Genomic DNA, 17792 nt, shown 5'->3' on the forward strand with positions numbered 1-17792 from the left:
AGTGTTCTGCACAGAGTAAGCACTCAATAAATACGATTGAATGAATGAATGGCTTTACATAGGGCCATTAAGAGCTAGTGAGAGTAACTTATAAATGGAGTCTACACTGCACTGAATCAATCAATCAGTGAATCAATGGTACTTATTGAGCACCTACTGGGTGCAGAGCACTGTACTAAGCACTTGGGAGAGTACAATACAAAAGCAGACAGACATGTTCCCTGCCCACAACAAGCTCAAAGACTAGAAGGGGAGACAGGACTTGATAGAAATAAATAAATTATGAATACAGAAATAAGTGCTGAGGGACTGAGTGGGGAGTGGGAGAAGAGGAAATGAGGGCTTAGTCAGGGAATCAGTCAGTCACATTTATTGGCTTCAAGGCTCTCCATCACCTCGCCCCCTCCTACCTCACCTCCCTTCTCTCCTTCTACTGCCCAGCCTGCAACCTCCGCTCCTCCACCGCTAATCTCCTCACTGTACCTCGTTCTTGCCTGTCCCGCCGTCGACCCCCTGCCCACGTCATCCCCCGGGCCTGGAATGCCCTCCCTCTGCCCCTCCGCCAAGCTCGCTCTCTTCCTCCCTTCAAGGCCCTGCTGAGAGCTCACCTCCTCCAGGAGGCCTTCCCAGACTGAGCCCCTCCCTCCTCTCCCCCTCGTCCACCTCTCCATACCCCCATCTTACCTCCTTCCCTTCCCCACAGCACCTGTATATATGTATATATGGTTGTACATGTTTATTACTCTATTTATTTATTTATTTATTTTACTTGTACATTTCTATCCTATTTATTTTATTTTGTTGGTATGTTTGGTTCTGTTCTCTGTCTCCCCCTTTTAGACTGTGAGCCCACTGTTGGGTAGGGACTGTCTCTATGTGTTGCCAATTTGTACTTCCCAAGCGCTTAGTACAGTGCTCTGCACATAGTAAGCGCTCAATAAATACGATTGATTGATTGATTGATTGATTGATTATTGTGTGCTTACTGGGTGCAGACCACTATACTAAGTGATTGGGAAAGTACAATGCATATAACATGGTTGGAAGACACATTCTCTGCCCACAGCAAGCTTACAGTCTAGAGGGAAGTTCAAAAAGTCATTGGCTGCTGACTTTGGAAATCCCCCAGCTTAGTACAGTGCCTGACATATAGTAAGCACTTAACAAACACCACAAATACTATTATTATTATTGTTATGTGCCAGGCACTATACTAAGTGCTGGGGCGGATACGAGCAAATCAAGTTGAACACAGTCCCCATCCCTTGTGGGGCTCACAGTTTCAATCCCTATTATTTAGAGGAAGTAACTGAGGCCCAGAGAAGTGAAGTAACTTGCCCAAGGTCACACAGCAGACAAGTGGCAGAGCTGGAATTAGCACCCATGAGCTTCTGACTCTGTCTTGTGCTCTATCCACTAAGCCATGCAAGGATCATACAATCCTTGCCACCCCACAGCTAACGAGCTAACCATATGCTGTTGCTTTTCTCTTTCCAGGGTAGGGAATTGATAGGGGGTTAGGGATTCCTTTGGGCATGTGTACTCTCTCTATCTCTCTCTTTCTCTCTTTCTCTCTCTCTCTCTATCTCTCTCTCTCTCTCTCTCACACACACACACACACACACATCCCCTCCACCCCCCGCCCCCCACTTTATGCTGCTGGCAACAATCTAGGCTTTGGAGGGAAAAGAGCTTATTGTTGTTGGGTAGGGATTGTCTCTGTTGCCAAATTGTACTTTCCAAGTGCTTAGTACAGTGCTCTGCACGCAGTAAGCGCTCAATAAATGCAATTGAATGAAGGGCCTTCCGTTCATTGGCACCAATAAAACAATCTAAAGAGTTTGAATACAGTCCTGGATTTCCTTCTCCGGAAGAGTGGAAAAGTATAGTCCCATGAGAGGCAGAGATCTCAGCTAGTAAGAGGGTACAATATTATTTTTAAAAAATTAAGAATTGCTATGATCTCACCTGTTGGTGAATTAATTACGATATTTAGAAAGCACTTCTCTCGACTTTCCCTTTATACTCCTTCTAAGGGTAAGTATGGTATTAACTGTTTACTATGTGCCAAGCATTGTACTAAGTGCTGAGGTGGATAATCAGGACAGATAGCGTCCCTGTCCCATGTGGGGCGCACAGTCTAACATGGAGGGAGAGCTGGCATTTTTAACCTCATTTTACAGATGAGGAAACGGAGGCACAGGGCAGCTCAGTGATTTCCCCATGGTCACACAGCAGGCCAGGGACAGAGCCGGGACTAGAACCCCGTTCTCCAGACCCCCGAGTCCCTTGAGTGTCAAGAACAAGGAATTTCACACTATAGTTCATTCATTCAATCGTATTTATTGAGTGCTTACTGTGTGCAGTGCACTGTACTAAGCTCTGGCACTGTAGTTCATTCATTCATTCAATTGTATTTATTGAGTGCTTACTGTGTGCAGAGCACTGTACTAAGTGCTTGCACTGTAGTTAATTATAATAATAATAATAATGATAGCATTTGTTAAGTGCTTACTATGTGCAGAGCACTGTTCTAAGCTCTGCGGAGGGATACAAGGTGATCAAGTTGTCCCACGTGGGGCTCACAGTCTTAATTCCCATTTTACAGATGAGGTAACTGAGGCTCAGAGAAGTTAAGTGACTTGCCCAAGGTCACACAGCAGACATGTGGCGGAGGCGGGATTTGAACCCATGACCTCTAACTGCAAAGCCCATGCTCTTTCCACTGAGCCACGCTGCTTCTAGTTCTGAAGAGAAGATAGAAAGCGTACTGTGGAAGTGCCTATTACCATCATCCACAGTACTTAATATTGCTCCGGGATGTGGAAAATGATATAGGGATTTCTAGCTGTAGGAATGTTCCTTCAGTAAGGGACTGAACACACCGTTATATTTTTACTTCTACATTTACCCCTCAGAGTAGGTATTAGAAGACACTCAGGTCTTGTTAACGATTAGGCTGTCTGCAGGGAGTAGATATCCACTGAGTAAGAGCATTAATTTCAGGGCTCCAGAATCTGCCTGGATTTTTTTGCTCTGCACATCCAGTAAGCTCTCAATAAATACGATAGATTGTGCTGATTGTGCTCTGCCTTGCCAACCTCGGTCCCCCCAACAACCCTCTCAGAGCAGGGCACGGGAGAGGTGAACACGGCTTTTCTCTTTGCCCGGATCGATTTGAGCGGGACCGATTCCATTAAGGGATAATCTCGCCAGCAACTTTTAAATGTTGTCTGAAGGGATTTGTAGAGCTCTGGCAGCCGTGGGGCTGGGACCGGCTTCTGAGGTGAACGCGTGGGCGGGGAACATGCCTGCCAACTCCAGTATGGTGGACTCTCCCAAGCGCTTAGTTCAGTGCTCTGCACATAGTAAGCACTCAATGAATATGACAGATTGATTGATCTCATTGAGGTTTCCTGGCTTCTACCACCACAAAGCTTCTTGGACTACCACCCAGCTTCGGTCCGTGTTTCCCCACTCCTCAAGAATCTCCAGTGGTTGCCCATCCACTTCTGCATCAAAAACACTCCTTACCATGGGCTCTAAAGCAGTCAATCATCTTATCCCTTCTTATCTCATCACGCAACTCTCCTGCAACAAACCAACACACACATTTCGCTCCTCTAATGCCAACCTACTCATTATCTAGTGCTTAATCTCATCTGTCTCACCACTGACCTCTCTCCCAGGTCCTTCTCTGTCCTGGAATGCCCTCCCTTTCATAGCCAGCCAACAATTACTCTCACCCCCTTCGAAGCCTTACTAAAGGCACATCTCCTCCCCCTTCTAGACTGTGAGCCCGCTGTTGGGTAGGGACCGTCTCTATACATTGCCAACTTGTACTTCCCAAGCGCTTAGTACAGTGCTCTGCACACAGTAAGTGCTCAATAAATATGATTGAATGAATGAATGAAAGAGGTCTTCCCTAACTGAGCCCTCATTTCCTTTTCTCCCACTCCCTCCTGCATCACCCTAATTTGCTCCCTTTCACCTCTGCCACCAGTGCCACAGCACTTATGTGTATATTGTCTTGTCTTATGCCGTCGAGTCGTTTCCACCTATAACGACACCACAGACACATCTGTCCCAGAACTCCCCGCTCTCCATCTGCAATTGTTCTTGTAGTGGATCCATAGAGTTTTCTTGGTAAAAATATGGAAGTGGTTTACCATTGCCACCTTCTGCGCAGTAAACTCGAGTCTCCACCCTCGACTCACTCCCACGCCGCTGCTGTCCTGCATGGGTGAGTTTTGACTTGTAGCAGATTGCCTTCCACTCGCTAGCCACTGCCCAAGCTAGGAATGGAATGGGTAGACCTCTGCTTGACTCTCCCTCCAGTAGCTGAGACTGGTAGAGTACTGGAAACTCCCCAGGTGTGACCCTGAGAATATCTTTTTTTATATTAATGTCTGTTTCCCCCTCTAGATTGTAAGCTCACCGTGGGCAGAGAGTAAGTCTGTTGTATTGTTCAATTGTACTTTCCCAAGCACTTAGAACAATGCTATACACACCGTAAGTGCTCAATAAATAGGATTGATTGACTGGACACCACATTCCCATCTCTCCCAAAATACCATTTTCCACTGACAGTGCGGTATAATGAACGTTATTGAACGGTTTTGTTTTGCTTGCAAACATACTTGGCCCCAAATATGGGTTTGATTTTTATTTCCCTGTTGATGGGGGATAATGACTCAGCTGGTTCCGAATGGTCTTTTGTGTCGGTGGCCAGAGGCTGGAAAGAAGGCTGGATAGGGGCATTGCCGTATCCATGACATTAATGACATCACTCAGCAGCAACAGCATTGGGAACACTTGGGAAACATAAGAGCCGTTCCCCTGGCTTTCTGCGGAAGAAGCCGGCAGGGGGGCTCAGAAAGGAAATGCGCAGTCTTAATTGCTCTGCCTGTTTATGTGTGGGAAAAATGAAAACCGTAGTTATTGGGAATTTCCATGAACAGGACCTAGGTAGAAGAGGGGTGACGTGGAGATATCGAAATACGAAAAACCCATATCCGATTCTGAAGCTGATACATTTAATGTCATAAGACTCGGGAAGGCAGAATTTTTTTTAATGGAATTTGTTAAGTGCTTACTAGGTGCCAGACACTGTACTAAGCACTGGAGTAGATACAGGCTAATCAGGTTAGACACAATCCGTGTCCCACAAAGGGCTCACGGTCTTGATTCCCATTTTGCAGATGAAGTATCTGAGGCACAGAGAAGTGAAGTGATTTGTCCAAGGTTGCACAACAGACAAGTGGCGGAGCAGGGAATAAAATCCAGTTCCTTCTGACTTCCACACCCAGGTTCTAGGCACTGATTCTCTATTTTCTCACCTGCTGGTGCAGATGCCAGTCAGGAACCTCTATATATGTGATAATGGCATTTATTAAGCGCTTACTATGTGCAAAGCACTGTTCTAAGTGCTGGGGAAATTACAAGGTGATTGGGTTGTCCCACATGGGGCTCACAGTCTTAATGTGTTTGTTAAGCACTTCCCATTCCCCTTTTCCCCCAATAGGTTCTACTCCAGCTATAATAATAATAAATGGAGTATTTGTTAAGCGCTTACTATGTGCCAGGCACTGTACTAAGTACTGGGACAGAGACCTCTGTCTCTAATGTCTCTAAAGTGTAATGAAAGACTTTTATGTCCCATAAAAGATATAAATACCTTTTATTTTTGGTATTGTTAAGCACTTATTTTGTTCCAGGTGCTTTACTCAGCCCAGGGTACAATACAGACTAATCAGATTGGAACCAAACCCTGTCCCACATTGGGCTCACAGACTTAATCACCATTTTACATCTGAGGGAACCAAGGCACAGAGAAGCTAAGTGATTTGCCCAAAGTCGCACAACAGACGAACGGCGGAGCTGGGATTAGAATCTGGGCCCTTCTGATTTCCAGGCCTGTGTGCTATCCATTAGTCAACAGTGTTTCTCAAGGCTCAAGTCTTCAGCTGCTCTGAAAGGCCAAAGGAACAGGGCCTTCTTCTCTTTCTAATGGAAATAAACACAGGTCAATTCACCAGAAATTGTCATCGAAAGCACAAGGGGTTCAAGCTCAGGATTTCTGACCAAAGCCCGGTATCCTGTCCCCCTTTGGTTCTAGGCATCCTGCCCCTTTGACCCAGGTCACCCAATCTCCTTATGTTACAAGTGGAACTTAAGCAGTGTGGCCTAGTAAATAGAGCATGGGCCTGGGAATTTCAAAAAAACTTTCTCCTCACCTTTCTCTCTCAATGAGCACAAGCCAAATTCAAAGACTGTCCACCAAAGCCAAAGGGAGAATGTATCAGGGAACGTCGTAACCTAAGATTTAACAAATGGAGTGGAAGGAGAGATGGCACATGGGAATGAGAATCAGGAGGCCTGGGCTTATAGTTGTGGCCCTGCCTCTGGCCATCTGGGTGACCTTGGACAAGACACCCCCTCGGGCCTCAGTTTTTTCATCTGTAAAATGTGGATAATAATAATTGCCCTCTATACCTTGTTTAGTGTTGTGAGGATGAAAAGAGATAATAGATGAGAAAAATAAAAATACTATACCCCCCATTCCTCCATTAACAAATAATAAGCATATTTTCTCTGTGCCTGTGGAGGCTTTGCTGATTTTTTTGTAAAGTGAATGAAGAAATGATGAAAATTGCTATTTTGGACTTTTGACCTCACTTCAAAAAGAACGAAATATTTAGATCCTCTGATAAATATTATTCATAGGCTTGTTTTCTGGTTGTAGACAGCTTTGAATACATTCAGATAGCAAAATTGATATTAATCACCCTTTTGATGTGTGTGATTAGACTTAAAAGAGAGAGATTGCTTCTAGAGAAGGTATAATATTCTTTCGAATGATTTAGATTTATAGATGCATATTATTCAGGGACTTGATTTGCGCCTTAAATTCATTTTCAGTTAGGAAAAATTTATAATAAGCTTTTCTTCTGCCTGTGTCTAGCATTGGAAAAGCAGAGTTAAATTGTGAGACTGTCTCAGCATTTTACAGGTCTCACATTTTAGGGCTGCTGCAGAATTGAGAAGATTTTCTACTTTTATTTGGCTTGTCCACATTCATGATTTCATTAGTGGAGATCTGGGGTGCCCTGTCCAAACCTATGTTATTATTACTAATAATAGTAATATTAATTTATTAAGCACTTACTACATGCAAGAGCTGTACTAAAAAAATACTGGGATAGATACAACATTATCAAATCGGACATAGTCCCTGAGACTGAGTCTCAGAATTTGCCCAAAAACCAAACAAATGGACAATTATTTTTATTGCCAATAATATTAATAATAGTAATATCTGTCTCCCCCTCTAAACTGTAAGCTCACTGTGAGCAGGTACGGAGCTCTACAGACATTAGTCACTCAATCAATACCATTGATTGATTGATTGAACATCATGAATCATGTTTTGCAATCCCACCTCCTCTTTTCCAGGAGGATCTTCCCTGTTAAGGTTTTGTTAATTGTCTCAAGAGCCTGTTGAATTTCATGGAGTCTGATATTTTCTTGTCGTCAAATGCAAAACAAATTAGGATATGATATTCTTGTCATTTTCTGTTAGCTGGCAGAGGGAGTAATGTGGTAGAAATGTAATCTGCCTTGTTTCAACCTGAATGCTGTTTAGCTCTTTCTTGAAGGGTCAAGCTTTTTTTTTTTGGCTGTTGGTTTTTTAACGGTATTTGAGCTCTTACTATGTTGCAAGCACTGTTCTGAGCGCTGGGATAGTTACAGGATAATTGGGTTGGACACAGTCTCTGTCTCACATGGGGCTCACAGTCTTCATCCCCATTTTCCAGATGAGGTAACTGAGGCACAGAGAAGTGAAGTTACTTGCCCAAGGTCACACAGTGGCGGAGCCAGGATTAGGACCCAGGTCCTTCTGACTCCTAGGCCTGTGCTCTATCCACTAGGCCACGCTGCTTCCTAATCAAATCTTTGGTACAATGGGTCCCTAAAGTTTTTACATTTGGCATCAGAGAAAGCAAATAGTGGGCCTGACTTTGCTGGCTTCGAATCACCCCTCCTTTGGGGCTCCTTTGGGGCTCCTTTGGGGCTCCAGCCTCAGTTTATCAGTTTATCAGTTTCCCAATCAAGTCCCTCCTCTCCATTCCCCACCCACCTGCTACCCTTTCTCATTCAGCAGCTCTTCAGTCCAGGAGTGCTCAGCCATCCCTGTCATAACCATGTCCTCTTCCCGTCCCATCTGTAAATTATTTCAGAATCTGACTCCCCTCCACTAACTCTATTCAGTCACTCAGTCAGCGGTATTTATTGAGCACTTCCTGCATAAGAGCACTGTTCTAAGCACTTGGGAGGGTACAACATGGTAAATCAACACGATCCCAGCCTTCAGGGAGCTTACATTGTAGCAGAGGAGGCAGTTACTAAAGTAAATTACAGGTAAGGGAAGATGTGTATCTAAGAGCTGTGCGGTACTGGGGTGGCATAATAATAATAATTATAATAATAATCATGATGATGTTGATGGCATTTAGTATTTACCAAGCACTGTTCTAAGTGCTGGGGTAGATACATAATAATTAGGCTAGACCCAGTCCCTGTCCCATATGGGGCTCAGAGTCTTAATCCCCATTTTACAGATGAGGGAACTGAAACACAGAGAAGTTACATGACTTGCCCAAAGTCGCACAGGAGACAAATGGGGAGCCGGGATTAAAACCCACATCCTCTGACTCCCAAGTCCATGCTCTTACCACTAGGTCATGCTGCATCTGTTATATTCATCATATATATATATATAGTATATCTGTATAACAAAATAAATGTCATATTTCCCCCCTCTAGACCGTAAACTCATTGTAAGCAGGAAATGTGTCTGTTTATTGTTATATTGTTCTCTCCCAAGCGGTTTGTACAGTGCTCTGCACACAGTAAGCACTCAATAAATGTGATCGATTGACTGATATCCTTCCAAGTGCTTTGCACTGTGCTCTGCAATAAATGCAGTTGACTGATTGATTGAGAATCACTTCCACCCCACATCAGCAGGCTCTAAGGCCCTCCAAGAAGAGCCGGTCAGTGGAGTGCTCTGAATTTTCCTTCGGCCTCGTGGCCCTGGCCTCCTTCTTGTTGGGGACAAAAGAGGATGGAGGGAAAATCCTGACCATAGACAAGCAGGCGGATAGGAACCCCTGTCTACCCGGGCTCCCCCAGGGGCATCATGCCAGCGACTCAGGATTCTGTGGCATAATAGACCGTTTGGATTGCTGGTGGGGATGGCTCAGTTCCTCAGTAAAAGGTCCTGGGAAGACTGAGTCATGGGCTTCAGACCTGCCAAGGGCCATCATTCAGTTCCTGCATCCATCCCACTGTAGAGGCCCACGTCCTTTTGGATCTCAGGGACCCCAGCCAGGAAATGAGATTGGTTGGCAGGCATTCACCTGGCGTCATCCATCACCCCGCAGCCAGAGTTTATGGACTGGATGACTGGGAAACAGCGGAAAGACGATGTTTTCATTTGTATTTTCTTATCTCCTCCTTCCATGCTCTTGATACTGTAGCAGCGGACATTTCCCCACCCCGCTTCTGCCTAAGCCCTCCCAAATCAGGGGCTTTCATAGGCTCAAAGTAAGCCCACCTTTGCTAGGAATTACACTTTTTTGTGCACGTCTACAGTGTAGAAGAGGAACATAGACATGTAACAAGATCTTTGCTGGAACTGAGACCACCCAGTTGACAGCTCACTCCAGGGTGAAAAAAAAAGAGCAGAGTTTTATGGCATAGAGCACAGGCTTTGGCGTCAGTAGGTTACAAGTTTTAATTCCAGCTCTGCCACATGTCTGCTGTGTGACCTTGGGCAAGTCACTTCATTTCTCTGGGCCTCAATTCCCTCATTTGTAAAATGGGGATCAAGACTGTGAGCCCTCTGTGGGACAGGGATTCTGTCCAACCCAATTTGCTTGTATCCACCCCAGTGCTTAGTACAGTGCCTGGCACATGGTCAGTGCTCAACAAATACCATAATTATTATCATTAACTGTTATTATGGATGAAGAGGTGGCAAAGAACATCAGAGGTGAGATCCTCTGTTCTATCCGACAGCTCCAAGGTTGCTTTTCTTTTGCGTCGGATTTTTCCCTCACATTAATTACTTCATTAATCTCCTCCAGATTGGAATCCCCTTGTGAACAGGGATCATGCCTACAAACTGTACTGTACTGTACTTTGTGTTGTACTGTATTGTACTGAGAAACAGCATGGCCTAGTGGCAAAAGGATCTGGGTTCTAATACTGGGTCCTCCACTTGTCTGCTGTGTGACCTTGGATAAGTCACTTAATTTCTCTGGGCCTCAGTTCCCTCATCTCTAAAATGGTATTTAGAGTGTGAGCCCCATAGGGGACAGGGACAATGTCCGACCTGATTACCTTGTATCTACTCCAGCTCTTAGTACAGTGCTTGGCACATAGTGAGCACTTAACAAATGCCATAATTATTATTAGTCTCCTAACCACTTCGTACAGTGTTCTGCCCCCTGTAAGCGCTCAATAAATAGCATCACTTGATTAAAGTTGGGAAATCACATTTCCCCAAACTCCTGAGACTTAAAACAGCCAGGCCTCTGGTCGTTTTCTTCGGATCGATGATTTGTTCAAGAGCCTATGAAAGATTGCGCTTGAAATGAACCAGAGGTGGGAGGAGGGATGCGAGAACATATTAGGCTGAGGAAGGCTTACGTTCCTTGAACGCCTCTCAGTTGAACTTCAGAGGAGCAGCTTTCTAAGACCTTTGAATCTATCGTTTATCCAAATCCCAGTTAGAAGGAGGAGCGTTGCCTTTATAGAAGATGCAAACTCAGGCCTCCGGGCTGCTGAAAACTTAGTGTCTTCTGGGTTGTACTTGTCTGAAAGATGTCTTTTCACTTCGGGCTGGCCTGAAATTACTCTGCAGGTTGCTGGGTGGTCCCCATTCGCAGGGACGGGGCGGAGGTGGGGCGTATCTTTCCCCCCCCCCCCACCCCACTCCATCCTCCCTGGTTGCTGGTGAGAGCTTGCTGTTTCAGGAAACCAGATGAGGCTCTCAGGATTCCCCTCACACCTGAAATCCCTCTGGTTCACAAAACATCTAATCTATAAATGATGATGATGATATTTGGTAAGCGCTTATTAGGTGCTAAGCACTGTTCTACACACTAAGGTAGAAACAAGGTAAACAGTTATCCCACGTGGGGCTCACAGATTTAATCCCCATTTTGCAGATGAGGTAACTGAGGCTCAGAGAAGTGAAGTGACTTGCCCAAGGTCACACAGCTGACAGGTGGTGGAGCCTGGATTAGAACCCATGACCTCTGGCTCCCAAGCCCGTGCTCTTGCCACTAGACCACACTGCTTCTCTGGGTATTTATTGAGGGCTTTACTGGGTGTAGAGCACTGTTCTAAGCGCTTGAGAGAGAAGTGTTCAATGGTTGGTAGACCCATTCCCTCCTTACAGTCTACAGGGCAGCGTGGCTCAATGGAAAGAGAATGGGCTTGGGAGTCAGAAGTCATGGGTTCAAATCCTGGCTCTGCCAATTGTCAGCTGTGTGACTTTGGGCAAGTCACTTAACTTCTCTGTGCCTCGGTTACCTCATCTGTAAAATGGGGATGAAGACTGTAAGCCCCACGAAGAACAACCTGATCACCTTGTATCCTCCCCAGCGCTTAGAACAGTGCTTTGCACATAGTAAGTGATTAACAATTGCCATCATTATTAGTATTATTATTACGGGGGACCCAGACATTAAGATAAATTCTGGCTATGTACAAAAATGCCATGGGGCTGAGGATGCGGTGAATACCAACTGTTTGAAGGGTACAAATCTGAGTGTATTGGTGGCACAGAAGGGATAGGGAGGAGGTGGAATGAATTGTTAGTTGAGGAAAGCCTCTTGGAGGAGATGGGATTTAAATAGGGCTATGAAAGTGGAGGGTAATAGTCTGTAGAATATGAAGGAGGTGGAATTTCCAAGCCAGAGGGAGAAAGGAGTCCTTTCTTAAAAGGGGCTCACACTCTTAAACAGGAGGGAGAAAGGGGATCGCATCCCTACTCTACACATGGAGACACCGAGGCATGGAGAAGTTAAATAACTCGCCCAAGATCACCCTGAAGCAGTATGGCCTAGAGGAAAGAGCACGGGCCTGGAAGTCGGAGGGCCTGGGTTCTAATCCCAGTTCCGCCACTTATCCGCTGTGTGACCTTGGGCGAGTCACTTCACTTCTCTGGGCCTAGTCCCCTCATCTGTAAAATGGGGATTAAGACGTAGGACAGGATCTGTGTCCAACCTGATTGTCTTGTCTCTGTCCCAGTACTTAGTACAGTGCCTGGCACATAGTAAGCGCTTAACAAATACTCCATTTATTATTATTATCGCTGGAGTAGAACCTACTGGGGGAAAAGGGGAATGGGAAGTGCTTAACAAATGCCACAATTATCATTATAACCGAAATTAGAACCTATTGGAGGAAAAAGAGAATGAGACGAGCTTAACAAATACCGCAATTATTATAATCATCGTTATAACCGGGATTAGAACCTTTTGGAAGAAAAAGAGAATGGGAAGTACTTAACAAATACCACAGTTATTATTATAACTGGGATTAGAACCTATTGGAGGATAAAGAGAATGGGAAGTGCTTAACAAATACCACGATTATTATTATGACCAGGAGTAGAACCAGTTAGAGGAAAAAGAGAGTGGGAAGGTGGAGAGGTGGTTAAATAAGTGCCTAAATATTACTGCCTCTCCACCCTCTGCCCTCCCCTTGCTCCCCGCTCGGCCCGCCTCGGCCTTCCCGTGAGCATGCAAGCCACCCCCAGGCTTGGCAGGAGAACATTGGCGCCTCTGTTCAGAACATCAAAATCGGTGTTGGAAAAGGTCAAGAAGAACACCAGGCCCCCTCCCCCCCAGTGCCTAACCGGCTCGAGCCTCTGGCAGAGCCGTCCCCACCGGGGGAACACCGGCCTACGTTGTTGTGCAAACAGGCCAAGTGTTATTCAAACAGAATTAATTTTTCTCCTCTAGTGTTTCTCCCCTCGCCATCACTCCAGCTCCTTCGCGCACTAGGTTCTTTTCTCAAACCCAGCCACTTGAATCTTTGTCGCTACTGATTTGCACCCTATTTTAAGCCTGCTGAATCTAGCAGCGGGGCCTAGTGGCTAGAGCCCGGGCCCGAGAGTCAGAAGGACCTGGGTTCTAAGTCTGGCTCCACCACTTGTCAGCTGTGTGACTTTGGGCAAGTCACTTAACTTCTCTGAGCCTGTTACCTCATCTGTAACATGGGGATTAAGACTGTGAGCCCCACATGGGACAACCTGATCACCTTGTATGCCCCCCAGCTCTTAGAACAGTGCTTTGCACACAGTAAGTGCTTAACAAATTCCATCATTATTATTATTATCATTATTATTACAGTGCCTGGCACATCGTAAGCGCTTAAACAAATACCATTTTAAAAAACAAAAAAGAAGCTGGTGACGGCTTAGTTCTTCTAGAACCTGTTTGTTCACTCCCTGTTTTGGCCGGAGACTGACGCATAGTAAGCGCTTAACAAACACCACAATTATTATTATTATCTCTCCTATCCAACCTTGCCCCCCCTTACCATTCTACCACTTAACTGGAATGTGGCGGTTTGGGATGAGGCCGCAGGGTAGCCTTGTGGAAAGGGCATGGGGCTGGAGTCAGGAGACTTGGGTTCTAGTCCCAACTCAGCTATTGGCCTGTTGAATGACCTTGGACAAGTCACTTAACTTCTCTGTGCCTCAGTTTTCTCATCTGTAAAATGGGGAATCTCCCTCCTACTTAGACTGCAAGCCCCGCGGTGGACAGGGACTATGTCTGACCTGAAGACCCTGTATCTGCCCCAGTGCTAAGTACAGTGCTTGGCACATAGTAAGCGCTTCTTACAGTTACTATAATGTAAGCTCGTTAAGGGCAGGGAATGTATCTGCTAAATATTGTACTCTCTCAAGTGCTTAATACAGTGCTTTGCACCATAGTAAGTATTTAATAAATACCACTGATTTATCGGTAATCATTGGGAAGTTGGGCCAAGTGGCTTGTTCAGTTCTGTCCTTTGTGTCTGTTGCAAGAGAGAGGAGTGCAAAAGAATTCCCAGCCTCGCCAAAAATAATTGTTGATATTTCTGTTGAGAAAACCAATTTTGCCTCTGAATCCAACCTCCCTGCTTTGAAATTAGCTCTGTGGAAATGTCAGTGGGGAGGTGATGCGTCGTGGGCTTTGAAAAAAAGGTCATGGACGACGCGAGATTCCAGGTGGCTGGCCTCATTGTCTCTTTCCAATATCCCAGCATGCTTTTCCAAAGGGTTTTGGAGTCTTCATCATGACCGAGGACTGTTAGATTTTATGCCTGATTCACCTCCTGAAGAAATCCAGGCTTTTGGAGATGTGGGGAGGGGAGCTTAGGTCCAAATGTTCAATCACTGTTGTTTGTTTTCAAGGCACTTCCTGTGGGCAGGGCACTGAACTAAGTGCTTGGGAGAACGCAGTAATAATAATAATAATAATGTTGGTATTTGTTAAGCTCTTACTATGTGCCAAGCACTCTTCTAAGCGCTGGGGAGGTTACAAGGTGATCAGGTTGTCCCACGGGGGGCTCACAGTGTTAATCCCCATTTTACAGATGAGGTAACTGAGGAACAGAGAAGTTAAGTGGCTTGCCCAATGTCACACAGCTGACAATTGGCGGAGCCGGGATTTGAACCCATGACCTCTGACTCCAAAGCCTGTGCTCTTTCTCTGAGCCACGCTGCTTACACAAGGTAATCAGGTTGTCCCACCTGGGGCTCACAGTCTTAATACCCAGTTTACAGATGCAATAACTGAGGCCCAGGAAAGTGAAGCGACTTGCCCAAGGTTACAAAGCAGATAGGTGGTGGAGTCAGGATTAGAACCCACATCCTCTGACTCCCAAGCACATGCTCTTACCACTAAGCCACACTGCTAATGTAAGAAGGCAAGATTCCTGTGTTTAACAATCCAAACCCTCCTTCTGGAGCCTCGAAGAATTTAATAATAATAATAATGATGGCATATATTAAGTGCTTATTATGTGCAAAGCACTGTTCTAAGCGCTGCGGAGGTCACAAGGTGATCAGGTTGTCCCACGGGGGGCTCACAGTCAATCCCCATTTTACAGATGAGGTAACTCAGGTACAGAGAAGTTAAGTGACTTGCCCAAAGTCACACAGCTGACATGGTTGCAGAGCAGTGCTGAACCAGTCTCCCGTTCTGGACTATAAGCTCGTTGTGGGCGGGTAATGTATGCTTATTGTTGTATTGGACTCTCCCAAGTGCTCAGTACAGTGCTCTGCACAAAGTAAGCACTCAATAAATATGACTGATTGGCTGAGGTGGGGAGAACCTCAGGGAAAGGACTTGTGCTGAGCACCGGTGAAAAGAGATAAGACGATCGGACAGTGTGATGCGGATGGGCGAGGCGATCGATGAAATCATTTCCCCTTTAAAATTTGTTTGTCCAAACTGTTTGCTCCGCCGATTCCATTTTGGCCACGAAAATCTGGTTTTGGGCTGGAAGTTTTAGGGTAGTTTCACTTTCTCCTCATTGGCCATGGGGAAAGAATGGGGATGGCTTGTGGAATTTTATCTTTAAAAAAGAGGACTAATTAAAGTTTCCATGGAAACAATTAGCAAAGTATCGATCTTCCAAGATAGATAAATGAGCCTAAAGGAAAGAGGTTGTTTCTATAGAAATGGGGCCATTTGATGAAACGCCTCTTGGGAGAGTCTTTGTTGTTTTTTAGGGTGTGTTTTCTTGGTTTTTGCTTGTTTCTTTTGGTCAGAATTTCAGATTTTTAAAAAAGTGGTATTTGTTAAGCACTTACTATATCCTAATTACTATGCTAAGCACCTATGCAACCTAATCAAGTTGTATATGGTCCGTGTCCCACATGGGGCTCCCAGCTTTAATCCCCATTTTACAGATGAGGGAACTGAGGCCAAGAGAAGTGGCCCTTGCTGACCCTGACTGAAAACAACACTTTGTTAACTCTGCTTTGAATACTTTTCCCAAGTATTGGTTTTTAGGGAGAGGGGAGGGAGAAAGATATGGGACATTTATGGGACGTGATCAAGTTCTTCAGTAAAAAGATGAAAAAGACATACTCCTTCCAACCAGGCTTCCCTGATTAATTCCCAAGACCCCAAGCTGTTCTTAGATTATGAACCCTCTGAGAGACAGGGACTGTGTCCAATGTACTATATTATAAATTACTTATTTAACTATATTAACATCTACCTCCCCCTCTAACTGTAAGCTCATTATGAGCAGGGAATGTGCCAGCTAATTCTGTTGTACTGTACTCTCCCAAGGCGCTTAGTATAGCGGTCTGCACATAGTAAGTGCTCAATAAGTACAATTGATTGAGAAGCAGTGTGGTCTAGTGGTTAGAGCATAGGCCTGGGTGTCAGAAGGGCCTGGATTCTGATCCCGGCTCCTCCACTTGTCTGCTGTGTGACCTTGGGCAAGACACTTCGCTTCTCTGGGCCTCGGTTCCCTCATCTCTAAAATGGGGATTAAGACTTCATCCCCTTTTTACAAATGAGGGAACTGAAGCCCAGAGAAGTGAAGTGACCTGCCCAAGGTCACCCAGCAGCAGGTGGTGGAACCAGGATTAGAATCCAGGTCCTTCTGATGCCAGGCCCCTGCTCTATCCACTGGAACACACTGTCTCATGAGCTTGAGTTCTACCAGCGTGGCTCAGTGGAAAGACCATGGGCTTGGGAGTCAGAGGTCATGGGTTCTAATCCCAACTCCGCCACGTGTCATTTGTGTGACTTTGGTCAAGTCACTTAACTTCTCTGTGCCTCAGTTTCCTCATCTGTAAAATGGAGATTAAGACTGTGAGCCCCACGTGGGACAACCTGATCATCGTATATCCTCCCCAGCACTTAGAGCAGTGCTTCGCACATAGTAAGTGCTCAACAAATACCATCATTGTTATTATTAGCATAACAATAATAATGACGGTATTTGCTCAGTGTCGACTATGTGCTACGCACTATGCTAAGTGCTATAAGTGACTGGTTTGTGCAGTAGTAGTAGTAATAATATTTATTACTATACTAAGCCCTGGGAGAAATTACACAGGTGAAAATTATTTGCTATGTACCAGGCACTGTACTAAGCACTGGTGTGGATACAAGCAAATCAGGTTGGACACAGTCCCTGTCCCATATGGGGCTCATAATCTCAAGCCTCCTTTTACAGATGAGGGAACTAAGGCACAGAGAAGTGACATGACCAGCCCAACGTCATTCATTCATTGTCAGTTGTATTTATTAAGCTCTTACTGTTTGCAGAACACTGTGCTAAGCACTTAGAAAAGTACAGTACAACAATGAACAGTGACAATCCCTCCCCGCAATGAGCTCACAGTCTAGAGGGGGGAGAGACAGACACCGTTACAAATACACAGACATCAATACAAATAAAAAAAAAATAACAAATATGTACATAAGTGCTGTGGGGCTGGGAGAGGAGGGGAGAGCAAAGGGAGCAAGTAGGGCGATGCAGAAGGGTGTGGGAGATGAGGAAAAGCAGGGTTCAATCTGGGAAAGCCTCTTGGAGGAGATGGGCCTTCAATAAGGCTTCTTAGCAGACAAGTGATGGGAGATTAGAACCCATGATCTTCTGACTCCCAAGCTCATGCTGTATCCACTTAGCCACGTTGCTTCCACATACATGTGTATACATGCAAACATGTAAGCTCATTGTGGTCAGGGAATGTGTCT

The 17792-nt window shown here is 45.3% G+C and overlaps 1 protein-coding gene and 1 non-coding gene across 7 annotated transcripts in view; one reads left to right on the forward strand and one right to left on the reverse strand.

The window, feature by feature from the left end:
• PDE4B (phosphodiesterase 4B) overlaps window positions 1-17792 on the forward strand; it is a 325166-nt gene that overhangs the window by 117801 nt on the left and 189573 nt on the right. The gene's annotated exons all lie outside the window — the stretch shown is intronic.
• Window positions 4254-4391, reverse strand: LOC119933814. The gene has a single exon (XR_005452684.1). It is a non-coding gene; the product is annotated as a small nucleolar RNA SNORA7 (small nucleolar RNA).

Source organism: Tachyglossus aculeatus, chromosome 10 (assembly GCF_015852505.1).
Source record: "Tachyglossus aculeatus isolate mTacAcu1 chromosome 10, mTacAcu1.pri, whole genome shotgun sequence".
Taxonomy (NCBI): Eukaryota; Metazoa; Chordata; class Mammalia; order Monotremata; family Tachyglossidae; genus Tachyglossus; species Tachyglossus aculeatus.